General features: G+C 43.1%; 2 long non-coding RNA genes across 3 annotated transcripts in view; one reads left to right on the top strand and one right to left on the bottom strand.

Annotated features, from left to right (window-relative positions):
* LOC110403682 overlaps nucleotides 1–8,628 on the top strand; it is a 135,366-nt gene extending 126,738 nt beyond the window's left edge. The window contains exons 6-7 of the long non-coding RNA XR_002441792.1: nucleotides 3,938–5,974; nucleotides 7,776–8,628. This is a non-coding gene — a long non-coding RNA (uncharacterized LOC110403682). The remainder of the gene's footprint in view (nucleotides 1–3,937; nucleotides 5,975–7,775) is intronic.
* The window catches only part of LOC110403681, a 113,418-nt gene that overhangs the window by 35,978 nt on the left and 55,146 nt on the right, over nucleotides 1–22,294 (bottom strand). For both annotated transcript variants that reach the window (XR_002441791.1, XR_002441790.1), the window contains exons 2-3: nucleotides 2,154–2,288; nucleotides 1,767–1,953 (exon numbers count right to left, since the gene is read on the bottom strand). This is a non-coding gene — a long non-coding RNA (uncharacterized LOC110403681). The remainder of the gene's footprint in view (nucleotides 1–1,766; nucleotides 1,954–2,153; nucleotides 2,289–22,294) is intronic.

The raw sequence follows: 22,294 nt of genomic DNA, 5'->3' as shown, positions 1-22,294 counted from the left end.
GCATCTTGAGGGGCATTAAATATACCTGGTTGCATCCCCTCTCTCGCCTTCTCCCAAGGAGAGAAACAATAAAGCCCCACAGGTCCTAAATTGAGATGTCAGCAGTTTTTGCCTGTTGCACTCCCCAAGTCAGACACAATCACATGGCTCTTGACAAGGAGGGCTTATCACATTAAATACCATGGTTGGGGCTAGAGCAACTGCTCAGCTTGCAGAGCATCACCTGGCCTGTTGGACATCATAGCCCATCCCCAGGGCACTCCATAACAACTTTCCACAGGCTGCAAAGGTGCACTGCGAAGCCTACTCTCACTGAGGGGCTGCCCTTTGCAGCCAGGCACCGTACCCCACAGGTCCGACCCTCCTTTATGCCTTGGCCCCTTCGTGCTCTGCCAGGTGCCCATGTGCTGCTGTGTTTCAGTGTTGCGTCACTCTTGTTCTGTAGTACAAATTCCAATCAGGCATGACAAAGCCCACTGGGTGCTGCTGACAACAGGTGTCTCATTAAACATCTCTCAACCTTACAGGCATTCGCATTGACAAGAACCAAACTCACACTCAATCACAGCTTAATCACAGCCAAACTCTATTAACAAGTCATACTAATTACCAACTTCTAACAATTTCTCAGGTTCAGAGGCAAAATATCCTTTCTTTATAGATGAAAACAGACTTGTGATACTCCAGCTCTGGCCATAATTAGGTCCTTTTAAACAAAACAAAACAAAAATAAAAATCCAGACGGATCCCTTTGTGATAATGGTCCTGAAAGTACAGTTGTACAACGACATGTTTTGTTTGTTTTAATTTTGTATCTGCTATGTTGCCCACAAGGGTCCAATTAGCTTGTTACAGATGCTTGTACCAGTTTTATCCACTTGTCTTTTTTTTTTTTATTTTTTTAAGAGGGGTAACTTGTAGCACAGATTGCTGGCCTGCAGGCATCCAGAGATCAACAACCAGCTTTCTGTGATACCAAGCCCCCTGTGAAACAGGCAGTCCCGACTCACAGCATTCATAATGCAAAGGGTAAAAATGAGCAGGGGAGGGAGGGGCTTGCACTGGATTTTGGATTATTGTGAAATAATCTGGTGTGTTTTAAAGTGGTCTGAAGATGGCAATTCTGCCATGGCTAAGAATGACTATAACAAACAATCTTTGGTTGCTACACCTTGGAAATTAAAATGCAGGTTTTATTCCTAATAGCATAAAGCACTGCCTTGCAGTAAAATACACAGCTCTTAAGTTGTGGCTTTGAATTGTACGAGTCAGTATTTATTCTTGTCCCCTGGTATGTTTAGCACACGTGTAATTCTGCGTTAACTGGGATGCTTTTCTCCATTGTGTGGCTGTATTGAGTGCCCAAGTACTTGAGAACTCACTTGTGTAATCGATATGCTTACAAAAGGGTACACATAAGTAACAGGAAGAATCTGACTTCAACTGACAGTGGAGGTATCTCAGTGAGGGCTAATGTCTCATCCTTAACTCATGCTGCTGCTGGAGAGGAAAAAAAACCCAGCAGATTGAGTTAAGGGCTAACATAAGATTTCCTAGCATTTTCTGAGCAGTGTTGTTCAAGGGAGAAAGCCTCATCCCAGTAACTGCTACGCAAAACCCAGGAGGTAGTTGTTCATAGGTTTAGTTGCTGTTTGCTTTTCCTCTCCTTTATTTTGAAAGGAAATTAATATTTCTCATGGAAGATTACAATGACAGCTGAGCAGAGAATCACCATCTTGAGCCTTAGTATCATCAATTGTTTTTACCTCAGGAGCAGGTAGTTTCACTTCCTCAGCGAGGTGATGCAGGGTGAACAAAGGACGCCTGAAACTCCTGGGACAGGTGTGCATTTCCCAGAGGTGGGCTGGTGTGATGTAGAATCCCAGTTCAGTTCACCTTGAGGTTCATTACTTGATGTGGCAGCTCTGTGGAGCTGCAAGCAACCACAAGGAGCTGTAAGGAGAAACAGAGTGGCACTGGGTAATGAAGCAGAGGGCAAACTCACCCACCTTCACCCCCCTCAGCACAGCCCCATGAGCTCTGTCCTTCACTTTTCTGCGCTGCTGGAGCCCGGCTGTGTGACCCCAGTGCAGTGAAGAGTAATGCAACAGGTAATAGCGGTGCAAGGGGAGAATTACTTCAAAAATTATTACCTGGCAGGAGCTGGATGGCTTGGTTTTAAGGTTCAGTGTTGATGGCTTCATTTTGTAAGGACAAAATGTTCTCATTATGACGCTGCCATCCTCCTTCATCTCAAGGCTGACTGGCTACGATGAAGTGAGTGGGCCCTGCATAAGATGGAACATAGGAGACTGTGGCACAAACCACTGCTTTTCCAGATACCGTGCATAATACAAAGCAAAACTTTTTCTGTAGTTCCCAGGATGAAGATGGAGTGGGACAGCATTTCCTTGCTCATCAGCCTCCGGCATGAGCTGGCAGAGGTATTCCAAATGCAATTCAGCAAGGAAATGTACCACAGAGGGGTGGGATACAGTTGAGTAAAGCTGCTGGTGAGTAACAGGGAAATCCTGGTGAGAGTACACGTGGGCGCACCTTCTACTGATGGCACAGCGAGCACCAGTACTGCTGAAGTGTCACCTCTAATGAGGGTCATTAAAAACAGACCTGGTTGCGGTGGCTAGACTAGCAAAGGTAAGAGGCACTTGTGATCCCAGGGTAGATGAGTTTATGAGGCTCCCACACAAGAAGAAATAGAAGTGGTTGTTTTTGGCGTAAGGTACAATTCTGTTTGAGTGGCAGGAGGAAAAAAGAAAGGTCTCTGTTCAGAGCCATAGGCAGGTTAGGAGAACAGGAAAACCATGAGAACATTCATGCAGTGCTCCATCAGGGGAAAAATGGAGTTTTCTACCTAGCCATAGACTTGTTCCTCCTCAAAACAGGCTGCAAAATAGGCTTTTTTCCTAAGATTTGCTAAATTCAGTTTGGAAGAGGCTGGCAGGGTCTGATGCAGGCTGCAATGACTGGTTCTGGTTCCAGCATTTCTTCAGCCCTGCCACAGCAGCAAATGCAGGGCTGATGTCACCTGTCTTTTTGGGGAGGGCACGCAACCAGCAACAACCCTCTTAGTTCTGAACTTCTCTTTGGAGTGGAGACTTCTTTGTTCTGCATGGATTTAGTGTTCCTGACGTTTAAAAAGAATAAATCAGAACAACTGGAGCTTTACTGTTCCGTAGAGTGTTTGCTTCTGATCAGAAACTGAAATCCCACTTCGTACTCCTCCAGTGTGGAAATCTGTCAGGTAAACAGAAATCACCTCATAAAAGCCCCTAAACATCTCTGTTTTATATTTTAATTGAGGAACAGAACATTTTAAGTGCTTTTATTGGGTGGCGCCTGCTGAATGACAGATGTCCATGGCGGAGTAATGCTGAGCACACTTTCATAAAACAGGGCAATTCCTTGCTTAAAACATTTACAATTAAAGGCTTGATTGAATAACAACGAGTTCTGTGCATGGAGCTCATTTCTGCACTTGTTTGTGCACCTGAATCAGGCTGTGATCGTTCAGTAGGTTGGATACGAGGTGCCAGTTGCTTTGTTCAATGACCAAATAGTGCTCACGGGCACAGCTGGAAACGTGCCTTTCATTTTTCACCGACAGAGATAAGGTATGCTGTGCCGCACCGCGAGACTTGCTAACGCCCTCACTTCAGCTGGGAGGCTGAAGTTACATGTTAGGAACTCTCCCAGTTTGTAAACAGGCAGAGATTTTAAAATGAACATTAATCCTTAGTAGCTGACAAAGTCTTAAGTAATTTCTGCTTTATTTTTTTTTTATCTAACTCCTGTGACCCTTATTACTTTGATACCAAGAACTCTCTTTGATACCCCTCTCTCTTTGTGCACCGATTCTCACAGTATCTAAAGGAAGTCAGGCTAGCATTATTTTATCTATCTCTATTATTTTTTCCAGGGAATGGAGGCATGGAGAGATCAGTGACTTGTCCAGCAATACTCTCCAAAAAGGGGTCCCAGTGCTCTACACACAGGACCTGTCTTCGGATAGTATTTACCATTTTGCCTTGTAGAAACAAAGCATGGGACAACCATGCTGGTTGACAGGGCACCAACTGCAGACTTTCATTCCAGCAACTCAGAGACTCAAGTTAGAAAGGATTTCAAGTTTCACCCCTACTGAATTGAAAAAAGACCACGTCTAACCTGGTATCAACAAGAAGTTGTGATGGCACAGAAAATCCTAACAGGGAGCACCTGAACACAGGAAAAAAGCCCCACTTCTCTTTGAAAAGATGAATCCACGAAGTAAATCTTGTCCCAGCAGAAGATGTGTCATGGGAACAGCAGAAGGCAAAATGTGTCATGGGAAAATCTTGCTGCATACAACCCAGGATGAGAATGTGCAAACTGATGCAAAATCAAATGCAATCGAACAAGGTAACACATATACCAACACGGAAGAAAATGCACAGCGCACTCACAAAAAAAGAATTTTAAATTCAAGGGGTTCTGAGGACATCTAAGCAGTCCCCAGTGACTATATTTTGCCAGGAATATGGAGGTTTCCCAAAAAAGGATGCAGGAAGATGCTGCAGAAATGAAATGAGGAGTAAATGAACTATAAGGGCCGGTCAGTTACTGAACTAAATGGAAGATGTCTAACCTCACCCCAATACGTAAAGACAAAGCAGGTACTAAGTGATTATTATATAGTTTGTCTGCTACTAAAAAGTCATCCTGGAGTTCCTCTCTACGATAGCATCTTTCCTTCTTCAGCCCACTCTGCAGGCAGTGATTTTCAAGGCTTGCAAGGCTTGCTGGTTTGCAGTTACAAAGTAGGTGCATTTCAAGTGAAAATCTTGGTGGGCCCGCCCAACAGCAGCCAGAAAAGCAAGATGTCTCTTCAGAACATGGGACACCTGTGATTATGGGGGATTACGGAGAATGACAGACAAAAACAAAGACAAGTACAGGCGGTGCAAGAAAAATGTGACCTAGTCTTGAGTCCAGAAACTGTTCAGCATCCCTCTGCCTTCTGCTAGCTGTGAGATGGTTTGGAGATTTCTAAAATTCTTATTCCATGTGCCCCACTCCAGCTGCAGGAGCAAAGAGCCATTTCCAGCTACTTAGAAACCTGGTATAGCAGGAAAAATAAATCATGTTTTGGGGCTGTTATTCTCTACAGAAAACAAGTGGCCTAATCCTGCAGCTACAGTCACGACTGGACTCAGCACAAGCAAAGGAGTTAGGCTGGAAGCACGTGCTGAGGGAGGTGATGAGGATCTGGCTCTCACAGCTGCCTTTGCAAAGGGTCAAGACAATCTCACACAGGGCACAACTCTGTTAGTTTTGTTCTGGTCTTTTTTTTTTTTTTTTTAAGAGCATTAGCTCTTTTCTGAAAATGATATTCTGCTATGTGTGAGAAATGAGAACAGGCCAGTCTAAAGGGAAAGAGTACAATGCATCGGCTACAAGCCTAAATAAATACCAAGGTCTGAAGATGCCTGGCTCGATTTTGTTTTATGGAGTTTTATTTCACAAATCTTTCCCTTTCATTCTTAACCATTCACAGCTGCAATACACTGAATGATAATAATAACAAAAATGCATTCACTGTTCATAATAAAAGTTTATATTTTTTGCAGAAATGATATAATTGGTGATCAGGATGTATACTTCTAAAAGTTACTAGGGCTTTCTAAGTGTAAGCCTAGTCCCCACATGCCCTCCATTCAGTGGGATGTGTTTGTTCAGCCTTGGTGGTGGGCTGAGAGGTGTTGTAGCAGAAATGCTAAGTCACAGCTTAAACCAGTGATGGAGCACCTGGTGGGAAGGCAGGGCCAAGCCAGGGGAGCTCAGGTGCACACAATGCACCTGCGTGACCAGAAGGGGTGGAACCAGGAGCCACCCCTTCCCAGCCCTCATTTAAGGGTTGGCAGTGGAGGTAAAGGTATCTTGCTGGAGATTCCTGCCTATCTGAGGCCTTCTATAGGTAAGCAGCTTTTTTTTCTTTGTGTCTGTGGCTGCTGCATTTGGGCTTGTCCTCATTTGCTACAGCCAAAGACTTTGCCATACTGCTATTATCGCTGTACTTTCCATCACATCATAGTGTTACCGATGTCCTCTGCCATCCTGCTGCAACAGTCTCGGCTGTGGCATCAGCATTCCTTGGCTGTGCCCCACTGAGTGCGATGTGGGTTTTTGTGAAGGTGCAGCCAGGGCTTGAGTCAAAGAACAGCACGGTTGAAGTGAATCTTTCCAGGGAAGCTGGGATGTGAAATGTTCCTGGGTTTCTTTGACAACAACGGAACGAGTCTTTCCTGCCATACTCCCCAGGCATTCTCCTAGATGTCTACCAGTTAGCCCTTTGCTTCCCGCCTGCAATTAGCACTTACATTGTTGCAAAGGGAGATGAGATTCGCTCTCTGCCATCCTCCCTTAGAAATCCCTCACACCTTCCCTACTGGGTGGGAATACGCGCTGTGGGTTAGGAAAGATTCTACTAGTGGAATTACATTTGCAAGCAATCCTACCCCCCACCTCTTTTCTTGCATTAGATGCTGGTCCTCATCATGGTGTATGACCATGTGAGCACGAAAGCCCACAAATAGCGTTTGGTTGAGCAAAGCCCTGAATCTCCAGGACTTTGTTCACCCCTTGGAATTACAGAGGCACAAACTGGGCCCTGTGTGTTTCACACAGGGTAACTGCAGCTGGATAAGTGTACTATTTTGGTAGAAGAGCAGGGTGAGCAGAAAGCTGGGAGTACATGACCACTGACCTTAATTAGAAGAGATAAAAATGTTGAAACATGATTCCTATGAAAACCAAGGAAGGCCTTTACCGTCAAGTGTTTCCACATGGATGCCACTGGGAAGAGGTCAAGCTTTTTCTATATGCTTTAAGTAAACAGCAGATTATGAGTTCATAGTCTGGTCTGGATTTGAGCAGCCTATGTATTCTGCAACATCATAATTGAGTCTTATGTACTTAAGATTTGATTGATATCCACCAACATTATTACTTGAGATTTGCCAGGAAACACAGTGGCAATTAAGAGTTTGCTAGTAAAGCTATGGCTAGTGTTGTATATGGCTAACCTCAGGCTGGGATTGCACCTTGGGCTCCCACTCTACCAGAGGAAGAATGATGGTTTCTCTTAGGAGTCACTGTTGTTGGTGGTTTTTCTCTGATAAGACATATCTTCATATCTTCACTATCATGTAAAAAAAAAAAAAAAGTCTGCAAAATTAAATTTGCTGAATGAGAAATGAGTTATATGTCAGGAATAGAGTGCTCCAAATAAGGCGGTTTATTTACATGCTTTTAGGATGCATATCATGCCACGTTAAGATGTTAGGCAAAAAATTCTTCTGTTCATCCTTGCAGTTATCCAGGCTGAAGGTTAAGAAGACTGAACTTTGTGATTCTGTACCAAAACCAGCTCAGTTTCCCTACCTGGAAGTGGCATGACAGTGAAATCAAAAACTGCAGTCTTATACGTGCAGATCTAGCTCTAGTATCACTGCCAGCTATGCTAGTATTACCAGGTAACAGCATTCATCACAGATGCTCCACATTCCTTTTGTGTCCTGTTTACAGACAGGGAAACTGAGTCACAGAGCAATGATCCAAGCCCACACAACCCAGTGGCAGACCATCCTGAGCCCCTGGTTAGGCCCAGCAGACCTAATAACTTCTACAGCTATTACAAGCAGGAAGAAAGGGCAGGAGTGGGCTTAGGGGCCTAATTGGAAACAGATCAGTCACTGGAAGTATTCCTATCCTTCCAGAGGTCTTCACGTGAGGACTGGATGTGCTGGTGCCCAAATTATTTAGAAGCTATTGCTGGGAGGAGGGAAGGAGGCATGAAACACAGGAACCTCACTCCCTCAACATGCAACCTGAGCTATAAAGCTTTAGATGCAGCTGAAGCAAAAATCCCTCTTTCCCGGTCTGCATCTGCCTGTCTGTGAAGAGGAAAAAGAAAAGGCAGCTGATTTGCAAGTGCTTTCCTGCTAGAACTGTAGGCTTGAAAGCTCTGTCCTTGATTAAAGTGGGGAATGCAATAGCACATGCCATTAACTACTACTGATAAACCAAAGTAGTGATGAAGTCAAATAAAAATCTCCTGCCACTGTGATAAGATCCTGGAAAAAAGAAAAACCCAGGAGCCTCCAGACTACTAGCAGTTCCCTTTTTTTGGGTGGAATATGTGTCTGAATTACTCTGTCTCCAAACCTGGCGTATACTCCAAGTATGCGATATCTATAGGTGCAGATCAAGAGAGATGAAGTTTATCTACACAGACAGCAAGAAGCAGCTTACAGCCCCTTTAACATGTGACCAGTCCCAATTATGGCTTCTTCCCCATGACATCAGTATGCGATGCAGGATCTCACTTTTTTTTCTTGCCAGAGGCAAATGAATACATTATCCAGCAGTGAGGCGTGGGGCAAGCGGATGCGTAACTCTGGGGTGATTTGGATTCCACGCTCGCACGGGGGTGTGAGCCAACCTCAGAAGTCATTTTCACTGATGCTGACACATACGGCATCCCTCAGAGATCTGTCTATCAAACTGCAACATGCTATGCAGAAAAATTAGATTACTCATGCTACAATAAAGAAGGGAAGACGACAGTGATGGGGGGGGGGGGGGGAACCCTCCAAAATATAACAGCTATTGATGAAATGAGTATAAATCCCAACAATGGGAAAGTATCCCAGAGACTTTTTATTTTAGCTCTTGCAAACCATTTCAAAGGGAGTGAGTTGGAAAGATCCTATTAATTCAGACACTGCCTCTGGGGGGGGAAAAAAAAACAAAACAAAGCACCACTTCATCACGATGGTCGCATTACAGTTATTGTGAAATATCATCTTAAATACTCATGATTTTGCTGCTGGTCTTGCTGCTCTCAGCTCTTACCTTTGGCTTTGGTAAGTGCAGGATCAGGCCCTCTCTCTTTCTCTCTCTGAATTGCAAACAGACTGTTTGTGTGTCAGCTGAGCAACTAGGCAAAGTTCACCGTGCTCAGTTCAAAGCATGCGAGATGAAGCTCAGGGCATTTCACTCACAGTATTTGCAGAGTTCCTCAGGTCTACAAAAGTGTTAAAGTGGCTTAATACGAAATCCATAAGACAAACGTTATGCATCTATGTGTGAACCCCCGTCCAATAAAATCTATTTCTTTGGGAAAAAAATACAAAGTAGTAAAACATATTTTGTATAGAAAAGAAAAGGCTATGTGAAGCTTAGGAAAATCCTATAAATCAGAATGCCGAACAGCTTCAGGAAAGGAGATTTAAAATAAATCTGTGGAAGAACATACACACACAGACACACGCACAGAGTCTGCAGATGGAAATGGATCTGGACAAGTGCCGAGGTTAGAACATCTCAGACAGCACTGCGGGACTAGTTTTACAATACCAGAGAATGGAAAGGTTTGGCTGAATGCTGATTTTCCTTTTTTTTTTTTTCTTCTGTAGTAATAACAAACCTATGCTGGGGTTTCTGTGGTATTTGCTCCTTGAGTTATTCCCCAGGAATACTATCTGGGAAAGATAATTGAGATTTTTTAACTCCTGCCTGCCCTGAGTCATCTATCAGCCATACTACTGTCAGCTGCAAATTCTGTTTTATTATTATTTCTGAAGGATCCAGTTGTTGTCTGTAGGCTTGATTTGTCGAACAGTTCCAGCCATTTCCTGTGGGGTTTACTTCCCTGTCTTGCTTCTCTCTTCCCAGAGATAAGCTTTGGTTCCTGTCCAAGCCAGAAGGAGAGTTATGTTTTGTGGCCCTGCACCTCGTGTAGCCTCCACGGAGCCGGTGGCCTGCTGTCCAGAGCAACAGCTGCCACATGGTACACTTAGCTCTCCTTGCTCATTCTTTGAGTATGTGACACCATTAAGCCCAGCAGTGTAGATCAACCATGCTGCATGCTTTAAGGCCTGCCTCGTAGTTTTGGAGAGCTTTTTCTGGCTTTGGCTGCTTAGTACAGACATGCAGTTTCAACATGACCACACATAGTGGAAGTACACAGAATTATAGGTCTTCTTAAAATCGTCAGGAGCAAATATGATCAGATCTGGTTCTTGATCTCATTACTGTCTGAAAGATTTGACTGGCATTTTTAAATGCCGTGATTTATGTCCTTCACCTTAACACAGGCCTCAGTAGTGTAAACCCAGTAACTATTATTCTCCAGGGCAACTTCTAGGAATCTGATTGGAGAATTTTCACAACGCTGTGTCTATAAGAAAATATTAACATGGATTAAGACAAGTTGATAGATATTAAGCCAGGCTATAGAATAAAAACCACTGAGAATAAATCAAATAACTTCGCCTAACTACAGAAAGTATTTGTAAAGCCCTGTAAGGTTTCCATTTCCTAAAGCCACCTGCCATCTCAAATGCCCCTAATCAGTCACAGATGTTGGATACCAACCTGCTAACCCTATGGCTTTGAGAGAAAATATTGCACTTTTGTAAACTCATTCTTGGGAATTTCCTTATTTTTTTAAAACTAAACTTTCATCCCTTATTTTCCACTTAAATGTAATGAGTTATATCAACTCTGACGTTCTGTTCTGCTTAGCCTTACAGTTCTAGTTAGCTGCTTCCCTACCTGGTTCTCTGAAAGTTTCAAGACCTCAGTTTCCTTCTTTTTTATTTTTTAATTGTTAGGGTATTTTTTTTTGACTTCACAACTCACGATCCCTGGCAGCCTCACGATTCTGGCAGCAAAGAATCCAACAAGACAAAAAATGTAGATCTCTTCTGTAATCATTTGCTAATGGAAAAGTACAGGTTTTTCTGTTCTCAAGTAATGTTTATCTCCACAATGAAGATATATAAGTACTGAACTTTTCTGAAGTAATCTGGAAACAGAAAAAAGTAGTAAAATAAATAAATAAATAAAAAGTCCACTATGAAACGAGAGACATTTTAGCACCTATTGGAATCAAAAGAAAGAATTTCATAGATTAGGAAAGATCCCAAAACAGGCCAAGCTGCCAAAGACCGTTAGATACTGTTAGGATATATTGATATTCAAGCACAATGGTGGGTTTGGCTTGGCTGGGGAAGGAGGAATTATTCCACTTCAGCTTGTGAAGACAGACTGGGAGTAGGAGTTGTAATGGAAGTAGGAAGCAGACTGGATTTTATTAGACTTCCATCATCTTTAAGAGATCCCTAACCAGATCAGGTTTCAGCCTCTCCCTCCACTCTTGTGTCAACCTTTGGTTCTGTTTTTGCTGGAGGATAAGTTTCATTACATTAATAAGCAGCACAAGTGGTTCCAATTGTGGAAGAACCACTCTGAGCTGTCAGAAATGATCAGAGGAGAAGTTTCAACCTTCCCGTGATCACAGCCTCTTCTTCTGGTGCCTCATCTCAGCACTTCCCCAGTGTACTTCACATTGTTTAGCAACCATGAAGATAATAAAAGGTACGTTTACATTTCAGTGAGAATAGATTATTTTAAGGAGCTTTATTCTCTGATGATGGTAGAACATCAGCGCTCGTAAACCAGATGTTAGTGGGAATAACTAGGCTAACATCCAATCTACTGTCTGGAAGACTAGATCTGGGGCTATACTTCTATGAAACTGCACATCTTCAATCTTCTACTGCAGTCTAATTTCAAACACAAACATCTCTCATTATGCCACTATACCAGTGAGTTCGCATTTCTTATTACTATTACAGAGGTGAGGAGAAAAGCTCACAAAAAGTACCCCGAAAGCTGGGACTATTTGATCTGTATCTCAAAGTGATCCCTTGCTGCTTACCAGCAATAATGCTCACCATTTGTATTCTTCAACGCGTCTACCTGAGGGAAAGCGTTTTAGGTAGACAAAGAAATTAAAGAATCCCTACGAGGGTGGAAATACTACCAGACTAATGCCGCAGATAGGAAAGTGGAACACAAAGTATGAAATTCCTCTGAGCTCAAGAAAGCAGCCAGTAGAGAGGAGTCGGTCTGAGCTGCAGCCCCACACCCTAACCATTAAGGGCATCCCGTCCTCAGGTGAACAGGAGGAGGCACCCATGGAACAGGCAGACGGCGTCCTCACGGTGTGCCACTGAAGCTGCTCAGGATGTGCAGGAGCACGTGCGTGCCCAACAGCCTCCCCCAGGCTGCAGGGCTGGGTTCACAGATCTGCCATGAAATAACTGAGAATCACACTCCTTCTCAACAGGTTTCCCCACTGCCCGGGGAGGAACTGAGTGAAGTTTAGTTTTCAAATTAAACTCACCTGGGACTAGTCACTGAAATGTCATCCGTGAGATAGAACAAAAAAAAAAAAGAAGGGAGAAATGTAAAAGGGAATCTTTGTAGCCAGGACTACCTGACTCTCCCACAGTAGGAGACACATGAGTACCGTTTCATGTCATGGAGATGTAGTTAAAATGCAGACTGCATATCCTTGTTCTCAGAATTTGAGAGGTGTGGTTTATGCATGTGGACAAGCCATCGTTCCTGCCTTTGATCTATCACTTGATGTAGAGAAAGGCTTTTATGTGTTAGTCCCATATAATGGATAATTTAGTCTGAAACCATTATAAAAAGTATTACACTTTGGGTACATATGCTTCAATTATTCTTGAAAGTGCATGGAAATATTTTATGACACACATATATTTCAAGGTTTGTTTTTTTTTTTTAAATCAAACCAAAACCAGAAGTTTTGTTTATCATCCAAACAAATTTGTTCTCCTGAGGCAAGTTTGCATGTATTTTAAAATACTTCTGGCCTTTTATGAAATGCATTTTAAGGCAGAACGCAGCCACTACCTTTGAATGTTAAACAAGAAAAATGTTAGAGTCATCATTCACTAAAATTACTTGTGGTACATATTGCTTTTTAGTTGCCAATATTTAATCTGTTTATGAATAAAATTACTTACAATAAAAAGTAATAAATACAGATTTAATTCCTCCTTGTACAAGTGCACTTATTTCTGAACTTTCAAACTAATCCTATCACCCTTTTACAAACAGAATGGGCCAGGGAGAGACCTGAAAAAGTTACTCATAAAACCATGAACTGCTGATATGACGTGAGACGCTGCCAATGAGCGGAATTCCCCTTCTCCCACAGTAATAATTCCTGCTAGGAAAGCATTTTAATTTTTTCTTTTTTAGGAGAACGGTCTCCATGTTTGCTTTCTTCTCCAGGTGTGCTCCCAATGACAGGTGTAGGAAATGGTGACAGCTGAACACCGCTCTGTGGCTCACGCTGGCAGGAGTGTCACTGACCCTCCTGCAGACCATTGCACCACAGGGCCTCAGTTTCCCAATTGCTAAATTAAAGCATTTTTATATCAGATACTGTTTTTTTTAACCAGGAAAATTATCATAGCATTTGATATCTATTTTCTTCTACTGAATAAAAGGATGGTTGTGATCTTAGCATGGTTTAACGATCGGACCCATTCCACATCAGAGAAAGTGCTGGTGGAAGATACTGGCCTGTAACACCGACAATTGATCCTCTCTATCTGTGGGGCTGCTGGCATTGCTAGTTCAAATAGTCCAGCTAGAGGAAAAAGATGTTTAACTTGGATATATGGGGCTTCACAGACAGCAGGGCACACCCTAAGGAGATGCCCTGCCGGTCATTTAATCCCTGCATTCTTCACTGTGCAGTGCACATGGGCCCACTCATCTGGCACTCAGGAGCTGGGCCCTGCTCCTCCACTGCTGTGACCAGCAACTCCCGGAGATCGCTGGCTCTGCAGCTGCACATCCTGGCTTCCAATCTCTGAGCCCTGGGAGGGGACTGGAAGAGCTGAATGGGTCCACCTGCACTAGCTGCCCCTACCTACCTTAAAGCCAAAAACCACGAGGGGCAGTTGGTTACCCAGCGCAAGCTATTAGCCCCCAGTGTTTCCTGAGGCCTGACTTGGTGCACAGCCCAGCACAGGCCCTTTCCCACGCGACATCTGAACTGAACCTCACCAGCAGTGCCCAGGCTCTGATCCTGCCCCAGCCTGCACTGCAGCTCCTCTGCCGAACTAACCCGAGATGAAAGGCGTCAAATGACAGGATACAGAGTGCTGAGAGCTGGCAGCAGAGGTTTCTTCTGCAGGCATCTCGCTGGTTGTTTTAAGGTCTTCTGCCTCTAAGTGGCACCATGCTGAGTGACTGAACACTTGCTAGAATCTGTTCTACCTTTTATTGTAATGATTTACTACAGAGTTCCCAGTTTCCAAACTCTGAACTTTCACAAGCGCTGCCTGGATGTCAGAGCCCTTTCGTCAGAAACACCAGAGCCTTCTGGACTGCTGGTCCCGGTACTACAGAATCCCTTTGAAAAGCCACAGCTCTTGAACCAGCACTGGGAAAGACTGAACTTTCGTTTTCAGAGAAGGCTCTCACATCCCCAGGATCTGTAATGAGAGGCACTCAAAATACAGCCAGGCGAAGCCTTCTCCACTGTAAATTGCCAGAGGATTATGCTGAATCATACTATTGCGTAGTCTGGTTTATGGAGTTGTATGTGCTTAATATAATTAGGCTCAGATTGTCTTACACGCAGCTTCTGCTCAGAGAGCAGGAAATAGTTTGGAAGGGCGACAGAGGGTGTCCCAGAATGGATGGGTCCAATCTATGTACACTAAGACAAACACACACACTTATGCTGAAAATCCTGGAACTGCTTAAGCAAAGTGTACTCCCCGGAGTAGCTATCCAGTACTGGAAATGTTGTGCTTCTTAAAACAGGAGGAAGTAATCGGTGCGATAATGGGCTCACAACACAGCAACATTCAGATACTCATGCATCCACTATGAAATCTGACTTTGCTTTAGTACTTAGAAGTCCTCACACATTTTGCAGAGCTCACGGCTGTTTTGCTCTTCCTTAAAATACAGAAAGGTTTTCCTGTCCCTACATAATAAAACAAAATCCACACCCCAAATTCCTACAGTTCAGAACAACAAGCCAGCCAGGGAAACTACTGATACTTGAAAAGAGCTAGAGAAATGTACACCATGAGAAAAGTTTTTCTGTAATTGAGAGAAGGTTGTCAGGATGGTAATATAGTACAGTGTGTAGTGAAGACTGGGAGATTTATGTGCCAATTCTGTGCATGATTTATTTAGATGAATCGTTTTTTATCAATATGTAAAAATCCAATAAATATAACTCCCTATACAAAGGGTTGCTCCAGTCCCAATGTTTCAGTGGACAGTTTTGGCAGAAAGTCAGGATGTGCATTAAAAACACACTTTTTGAGAAGTCTAATAAATAAAAGCTCTGAAATATGGTTTCCTACTGAGAAAGGCATTTTAAATCATTTTGATAAAGAACCTAAATTAGGCCTTTAAAGGAGGGGAAAGCTAGGTCCCTGCAACTAATTATTTATAGATATTTTGAATATAAAAGTCCAAGAAAGCCTGCCTCCATCCCCCATTCTTTGCCACAATAACAGGGAAAGAAAAAAACATTCCCTTTCCCTCTCCCACCCAAATTAAAAGGCAGAAATGTTAGAAAGGGGACAAAGAAAACAAAATTAAAATGGGGAACAGGCACCTGAAAAAAACAAGGAACTTCAGGAGTCTTGAAGAAAAAACCTGCACATTTTCTCCCAAAAGCAGTGATAACAGGAGGGAACAGATCTTCAGCTCTCCTCCGCGTTACTCAAGAGAAGTGGGTTGTTACCCACCCTAGTCCCCTGAAGAGGGAATATACTGATATTTGCTAAGCACCACAGGGAATGGTTTTAGAAGTGAATAAACATTTGAATAGCCCTAGTCTCTCCGAAAGTCAAAGCAATTTAGCGACAGCGCAGAAGTCAAAACTGCTGGGGACTTAGGCTTCTGAATCACTTAAGTGCTTCTGGATATGTTAGCCCAAAAACGTCGCTGACATTTTGCATGTGTACAGGCACCCACCGGCCTTGCCTTTGGAGGATTTACAGCATGGGGACCTGCCACCCCTTGCAGCAGAACCAGTGGGGCTGGAGAAGCGCTCCGGTGTTTAAGTGGGAGAGTCTGTGGCTCCACGGCAGCAACTGGCACCTCTCTGTTTTGGATCTCAAGCCAAGCCCAGCAACTCAGGTGCAGTTCACAAGGCTCAAGGCTTTGAATGGGAAGGCTGAGAAAGAAGAGATTAATGCATGGAAGCACAGCGTGTGTGCTGGAGAGATTTCTGCTATGGTGGTTGTGCCTATCAGGCTTCCTACTGAATTTAGTGCTATTCATCTTACAGACATCTAGAATTTCCCTCCCTGTTCTCAGCTTCACCCTTCTGCCGCCAAGCACGAGCCTCTCTTTTCCCTGCACAAGGGCCATTCATTCTCCTCTGCTCCATCAGGAGTGCTTCCCTCTGAGCTCGGGTTCATCCCTCTCCTTAAATCTGACCTTCAGATCTTCCTTCTCATTGCAGGGCTCAGTAAGGTGTACTACAGCAAGGGTCACTGCACTTGCTGAAGCAGAAAACTGCTAGTAGATGGCACTAAGCGCTAGGGAAGGAAAATACAGACCACAGAAAATTAAGAGAGGCATTTAAGAGCCAGAGTTTAACAGCGTGGGTCTGCACCTACCTTTGGCCTGGCTCTGCGCCATGATTTCATGGGACACAAGAGCATCCTAAACGACCAAATGAGAAAGAGCAACAGACGGGATGACTGCACAAAACCAGAAGGTGCTAGCTACAATTGAAGACAAGACTCTGCCCCCAGTTCACTGTAGGTTTGAGATTTCACCCAACCCACCAAAAACAGAAGTTCCTAGGCAGTCAGAATGTCCAAAAAACAAGAAAAAAGTGGAAATCTGAATTTAAATTGAAACTTAAGTATTAAAAAGAACTGCAAAAAATATTCATTTGTGTCGGGAAAACTTAAACACAGGCTTCTGACATTTTAAACTTAATAACCGAAAAACATCAGCTGTAATGATTCCTCTATTCGATTCACCATTAATATTCAGACAAATGTCAGGGGCTGTCATTTCCCATATGAAGGCAATCCACATTCGTTTGCATCTGGAACACCTAAGGACGTTGTGCTTCTGATCAACTAGCGGTAATTTTTAAGCTGAAATGAAAGAAAGAGGTAGAAGAAGACGCCTGAGTGTCTTTGGAAAAACATCAAAATGTATTTTCATTTCAATCCCTGAAAAAGGATCTGATTATTTAGGGATCCTTTCCTCTTCACTTCATTATCATTAACTTAGCAGTGCTGGGTTATCTAATTACTCAGCTAGAGCTGGAAACTGCATTTTGATGTAATAGGGTGTAAGAGGACTAGGCTGTCTAGCTTAGTAGTTAGTACTTAAGGAACAGCTGTAAAGAGCAGAGTCAGGAAGGCTGCAGCACAAGAGGAAATCCTCAGCAGAATTCAAGTGCTTTACATCTGTCATAAACATACTTCCAGATCAAATTAAAGGAATTTCTTTTAACTGTATTCACAGGCTCCAAATACTCCACACAACAAGCTGCCTGAGATCTTAGTCATTCTGAGAAATGAATCATTCCCCTTGTCATCTGGCTGTTCTCTGCTGACTGCTAATTCGTTGTATATTGATTTTAAGACTCTGTTAACACATTATATTTTTGTGCTAAGCCAGGAAAGCTTTTCTTGCTGAAAAATCACGTCCCATCCTTATTCCTCACAATATTCGGTTTTGTTCCTTCTCATTTATTTACAATGACTGATCAACGCAATTTAATCAGCTTTAAGTGGCTCCGTGAATTGTTCCATGCTATTGTAAGCACCTACATTTTTTTTCTACCAGCACTTAACATCACAACACGAATTCTGCATTTTGGACTTGTGTGCTTGCCCGTTAATGCAAAAATTTAGCAGACCAAATAAATGCTGGGGTAACACTCTGAGAGTTTGGAAATCAACTGCTCAGAGAAATGACTTGTTACCTCCAGGAAGAATTTAAAACACAGATCATAGGAACGATACCAACATCTTTCATCACTGATTTAAAACAGGTCAAGACTTTAAAGAACTCCTGTAAAATACTGTGCTGCTACAGCTGGCGATTAAGATTTATAATGAATTAGATAATAAATATTTTGTTTGCTTCTTCTGAAATGTCATTAGTGGTGATGTCGCTCACTGGACTACTGCAAAACCGCTGCTGGCAAAAATCGAAGTGTAACACACAAAAGCTTCGTGTTTCAGATGCTTATAAAACTTAATTCCCTTCAATAACACTACCAATTTGGGTCTACTTGTATGCCTGAAGACTGTACATAAATATTTTTAGTACGCAGTTAGACCACAACTTTGCTCTTATTAAAATGTTTCTAGCAGGCCTACGATCTCTGTCCCTTCAAAATAAAACAGTTTTGGTTACACTAAAGGTGTTCCAACATTGAGCAGATTTGCAGTTCCTTGCAAACGTTTCTGTTCGTGCTGATCTTTTAAAAACAGGGACCAAAAGCATTTTGTTCCTTAGAACTGCTACAGAAACCTATTTTCCCACTCTACCCATACTCTGGAAACAGCATTTCAGTGTTCTTTGCCTTGCAGATTTTCACTAGAGCAGGTGTTGGTTGCAAACTTGGGAGCTTCGCGCCTGGGACACACTTTTCTCAGAGGAAATACATTCATGGAACCTGCCCTCTAAGCACAGATTAAGATCTTCAAGATGAAGTTTTTTGGTAGCAAGAAATTCAAAGTGGGAGCTGAAACTCTGCTGATCAGTGAATTTCTGGAACAAGCACAGACTGGAAGAGCCACAAAAGAACTGTGTCACTAGCACACAGAGAGAAGTGCAATTTAAATTTAAATGTGTAATTATTAGAAGCAGGGTATGTATATTAGCAGTAAGATCACTCGTGTTTCAAAAAACTACCAATATCTTAAAGACATACACTTAACACAGCCTGGCGTGGAAGAAATCACACAGAAATGTAAAAGCAGAACGTGATATGCGTGGTACGAGACGTCTGCAAGACAAGTCTGAGTCCATGAGGATGAAATGCCAAAGACATCTGGGAGCTAAAGGAAGCTGCCCCAGATTTGTAGGTTTGGGGAGATGCTTTCTTCATTTCACAGGAGCCTACACACTGGCTGCAAAACATGTCCTTGTATGTACGCATGGTGTACATGAAGCATCTAGAAGAAGAAAACAGCCTTCATAATTTACAACTAATATGTCAAAGGAAGAAATACCCAACATGAAAATGGAGGAAGCCGCACAACCTACCCAATCTGTTTTTATGTAGTAAAGTAAATGGAAACACAAACCTACTATGAAAAGCAGTTTACTCAAACATTTTGACTGAGAAATATGCCGATGGGTACGTCACCCTTACCGTCAAACTGCAGTTTATTAAACATTTCATATCTGATCCATGTGAGTGGAGTGGAGGATTAAATGAGAATCACTTTGCTGCTAATCCTAACACTTCAGTCGCTGTAAGGTTTTGTCCATTGAGCACACCTTACAAATAACAGACAGAATTCTGCTTTCAATTACTGGGGTGCAACTTTGACTGAAGTCAGCAGATGTTGCACCTCAGGAACTGTTAGCAGGACTGGATGCTGAATAAAGGGCTGGGAGAAAAACTCTCCGATGAGAATGCTTTTGATGGAAAACTGATTTTCCAAATAAAGTTCTGCGAAAAGCATGTTTCACAGGAAAAAATTGAATTTTTATGAATTAGTTTTCTGATGAAATCTTGAAACATTTAGCTTTCATTGTTTTTTTTAGAGACAGGTCAGAATTTTTTGGAGGAAATAAGTGTAATCATTTTACATGTTGCTGGGAGATAGGGAAGGGAAACAAGAAGAGGGAAAGCCACCGTCTGTCAGAAAGTTCATTACCAGTTACCAGTTCAAAATCTCAAATCCTTAAAAGAAGGATCAGATATAGATAGGTCCACGGTTTTCAGCATGGCAATACACGAGTGCAGCATGATGTGGGCATTCACTGCTGGTGGCTTTTTTCCATGGTCACCAACCAAGGAGCGGCTGGCAGCAACACAGTGTGCTTGTTCACTGAACACAGCACAAGAATAGAGCTCCAAAAACGGGTGGAAATTAAGCCTCCATAAATTTAGCCATTTCCCAGGGTGCAAATCCAAGCAGGGGTTTCAGGAAGCAGAATGTGTGAAATAAGACAGGTGTCTGTCCCTGACCAGGGCAGTCTGGAAGTGGTTAGTACGTACCACAAGCGTTCGCAGTCTGCTTTGGAGAGCTGCTGAGGAGGAGCAGGTACTGCGACTGGAAAAAAGAGAGTGCTTCGGGCACCACAGCACAGAACCTCTCCGAAGGTCAGCCCGGTGCTCTGGGCCATTAAGGAGAAATGCGACTGTGACTATAAACTTCACTGTCATGGGAAGTCCAGCGAGTCCCATGAAGTCAATAGCACTATTTTGAGGACCAAGAATCACTTGCATCAAATAAAAATTTCAGGGTTAGGCCATAAAGCATGCAAAATATATTCTATCGTGAAATACGAGTCAACACTGCAATGATACAGACATTACTCATGTGTATGCTAGACATCTCTGTTACACGAACAAACGCTATCTTCTATTCTTGGGAAAGATTATTGAAAACAGAACTCCTGCAGAGAATACTTGGGGCTTGGCTTTGACAGCTCAGCTCCTTTCCACCTAAGAGATCTGCAAAGTATTTGGGGCAGCTGCTGTTCTCCTGCGACTGGGCTCCCACGTGGACCCACGGTGTGTAACAGTGCGATACACCTTGGCCACTGCAGATGCTGTGTGAGGAGGCCAAGCGCTCAGACTGCTCTGCTAGACAGGACGAAGACGTGGCAGAGCCCCAGGCCAGCCAGAAGTCCTGGTGTGCTGGGAAATGGTACATTCACTGCTCTACTGGCTAAAGGTGGAGAGGGAATTAAGAATGCTATCTGGACAACTCCTTGTTAGCTGCGTGTGGAGATTTCTAGGAGCAAGAACAATTCTGTTAACTTCTATTCCTTTCGTATCCAAAAGCCTCCGAGAGCAGAGCCCTGATCTTTTAGGCATTGTGAAGCATGTGTAAAACCCGAGTCGCCACTGCACAAACCTCGCCTGCTATTTTAAGGCTGGCTACTGAAGCAAGTGTGGGTTAGACAAACTGTGAAAGAGAGGGAGGAAGGGAAGGAAAAAGGCTAAATAGCAGTAGGAAACATGGCTAGAAAGGACTATTTACACAACTGATGGTTCTGAGCTGTTAGATTATGCTGACAGTACATTAATCATATGTTACAGCCATATGCACACATACTGATAAATTTATATTTATGTCTGCCTGTAAATGAACATTAGATGCAAATTATGTAAAATATTGACAATGTTATATCACGTTAATAGGATAAATATTTTAAATATTGAACATATAAAAATATTTTTGCATTACACCATCAGAAAGAATTACAAAAATATGTACGTGGGAGATGAGCTTCTGGCCTACACTAGCTCCAAAGATTAGGCACAGAATCCCAGATTGCCCACAGACTCCTTCTGCAATTTAGCAAAAGCTTGCCAGTGGCTTAGGAGGATAGTTGCTAAGACCTGGATTCTGAAAGTCACTTAGGTCACTGTGCCATGTACTTGCTCTTGGAAGACTTACCCTTTGCCACTCTCACTTTGTCTAAAGAACCTGCTGCCCAGCTCTATTTATACTGAATTTAAGAGCCTTGCTTTTGCCTCATTTGTTTTAGAGCCTGGCTGCCCACCATCAGGAGCACGTCTCCCACTAACCCACCCAGCCTGTGGCCTTACATGAAAACACCAAGTGCTTTTGCTACAGGAAGATCTGTGTTACAAAGCCTGAGGAAAAGGAGTGGTTAAAAAGTAACTCTAAACCCCAGATTTTTTTGAGCGCGTGTATGTTGCGATTGCTTTGCTCTGGGACTATCTTCTACATTTTTTTTTTCTTTCACTTTTGCCATATGCTGCCCTGATGACACTGCCTCCAGGAGGGAGTGTTTGGGCAATTTCCTTGACAGTGCTGAAAAGTCCCTTTGCACCCACCTCTCCTGCTCTGTTGCTTCAACTCCTGCACCGCTCTCCACGGATGAATTCCTGCAGTGTTTCGTCTAACCACCTCACATATCCCTCGTTGGAGGCTAGTGTGCTCAGCTTACATCCAGTCTCATCAGGATGTCTTTTTGATTTAAGCTCTTGTCTTCTCCCTGCTAGGCCTAATACCTCATCTGTTAGCCACTGCTGGTTTTTGCATTGTTTCTTTATCCCAGTCATATTGTGTGCCGTGTCCAGGATGACATCTTCTCCCTCACACCGCGACTCATTTGGTCCCTTTTTAGTGCTGGCATGCCAACTGCACCTCCAACTGCCTGTTAACTTCTGCTCTGAAGC

Source organism: Numida meleagris, chromosome 9 (assembly GCF_002078875.1).
Source record: "Numida meleagris isolate 19003 breed g44 Domestic line chromosome 9, NumMel1.0, whole genome shotgun sequence".
Taxonomy (NCBI): Eukaryota; Metazoa; Chordata; class Aves; order Galliformes; family Numididae; genus Numida; species Numida meleagris.
The sequence above is the reverse complement of the archived record's forward strand: the minus strand, read 5'-3'. Positions and strand labels throughout refer to the sequence as shown.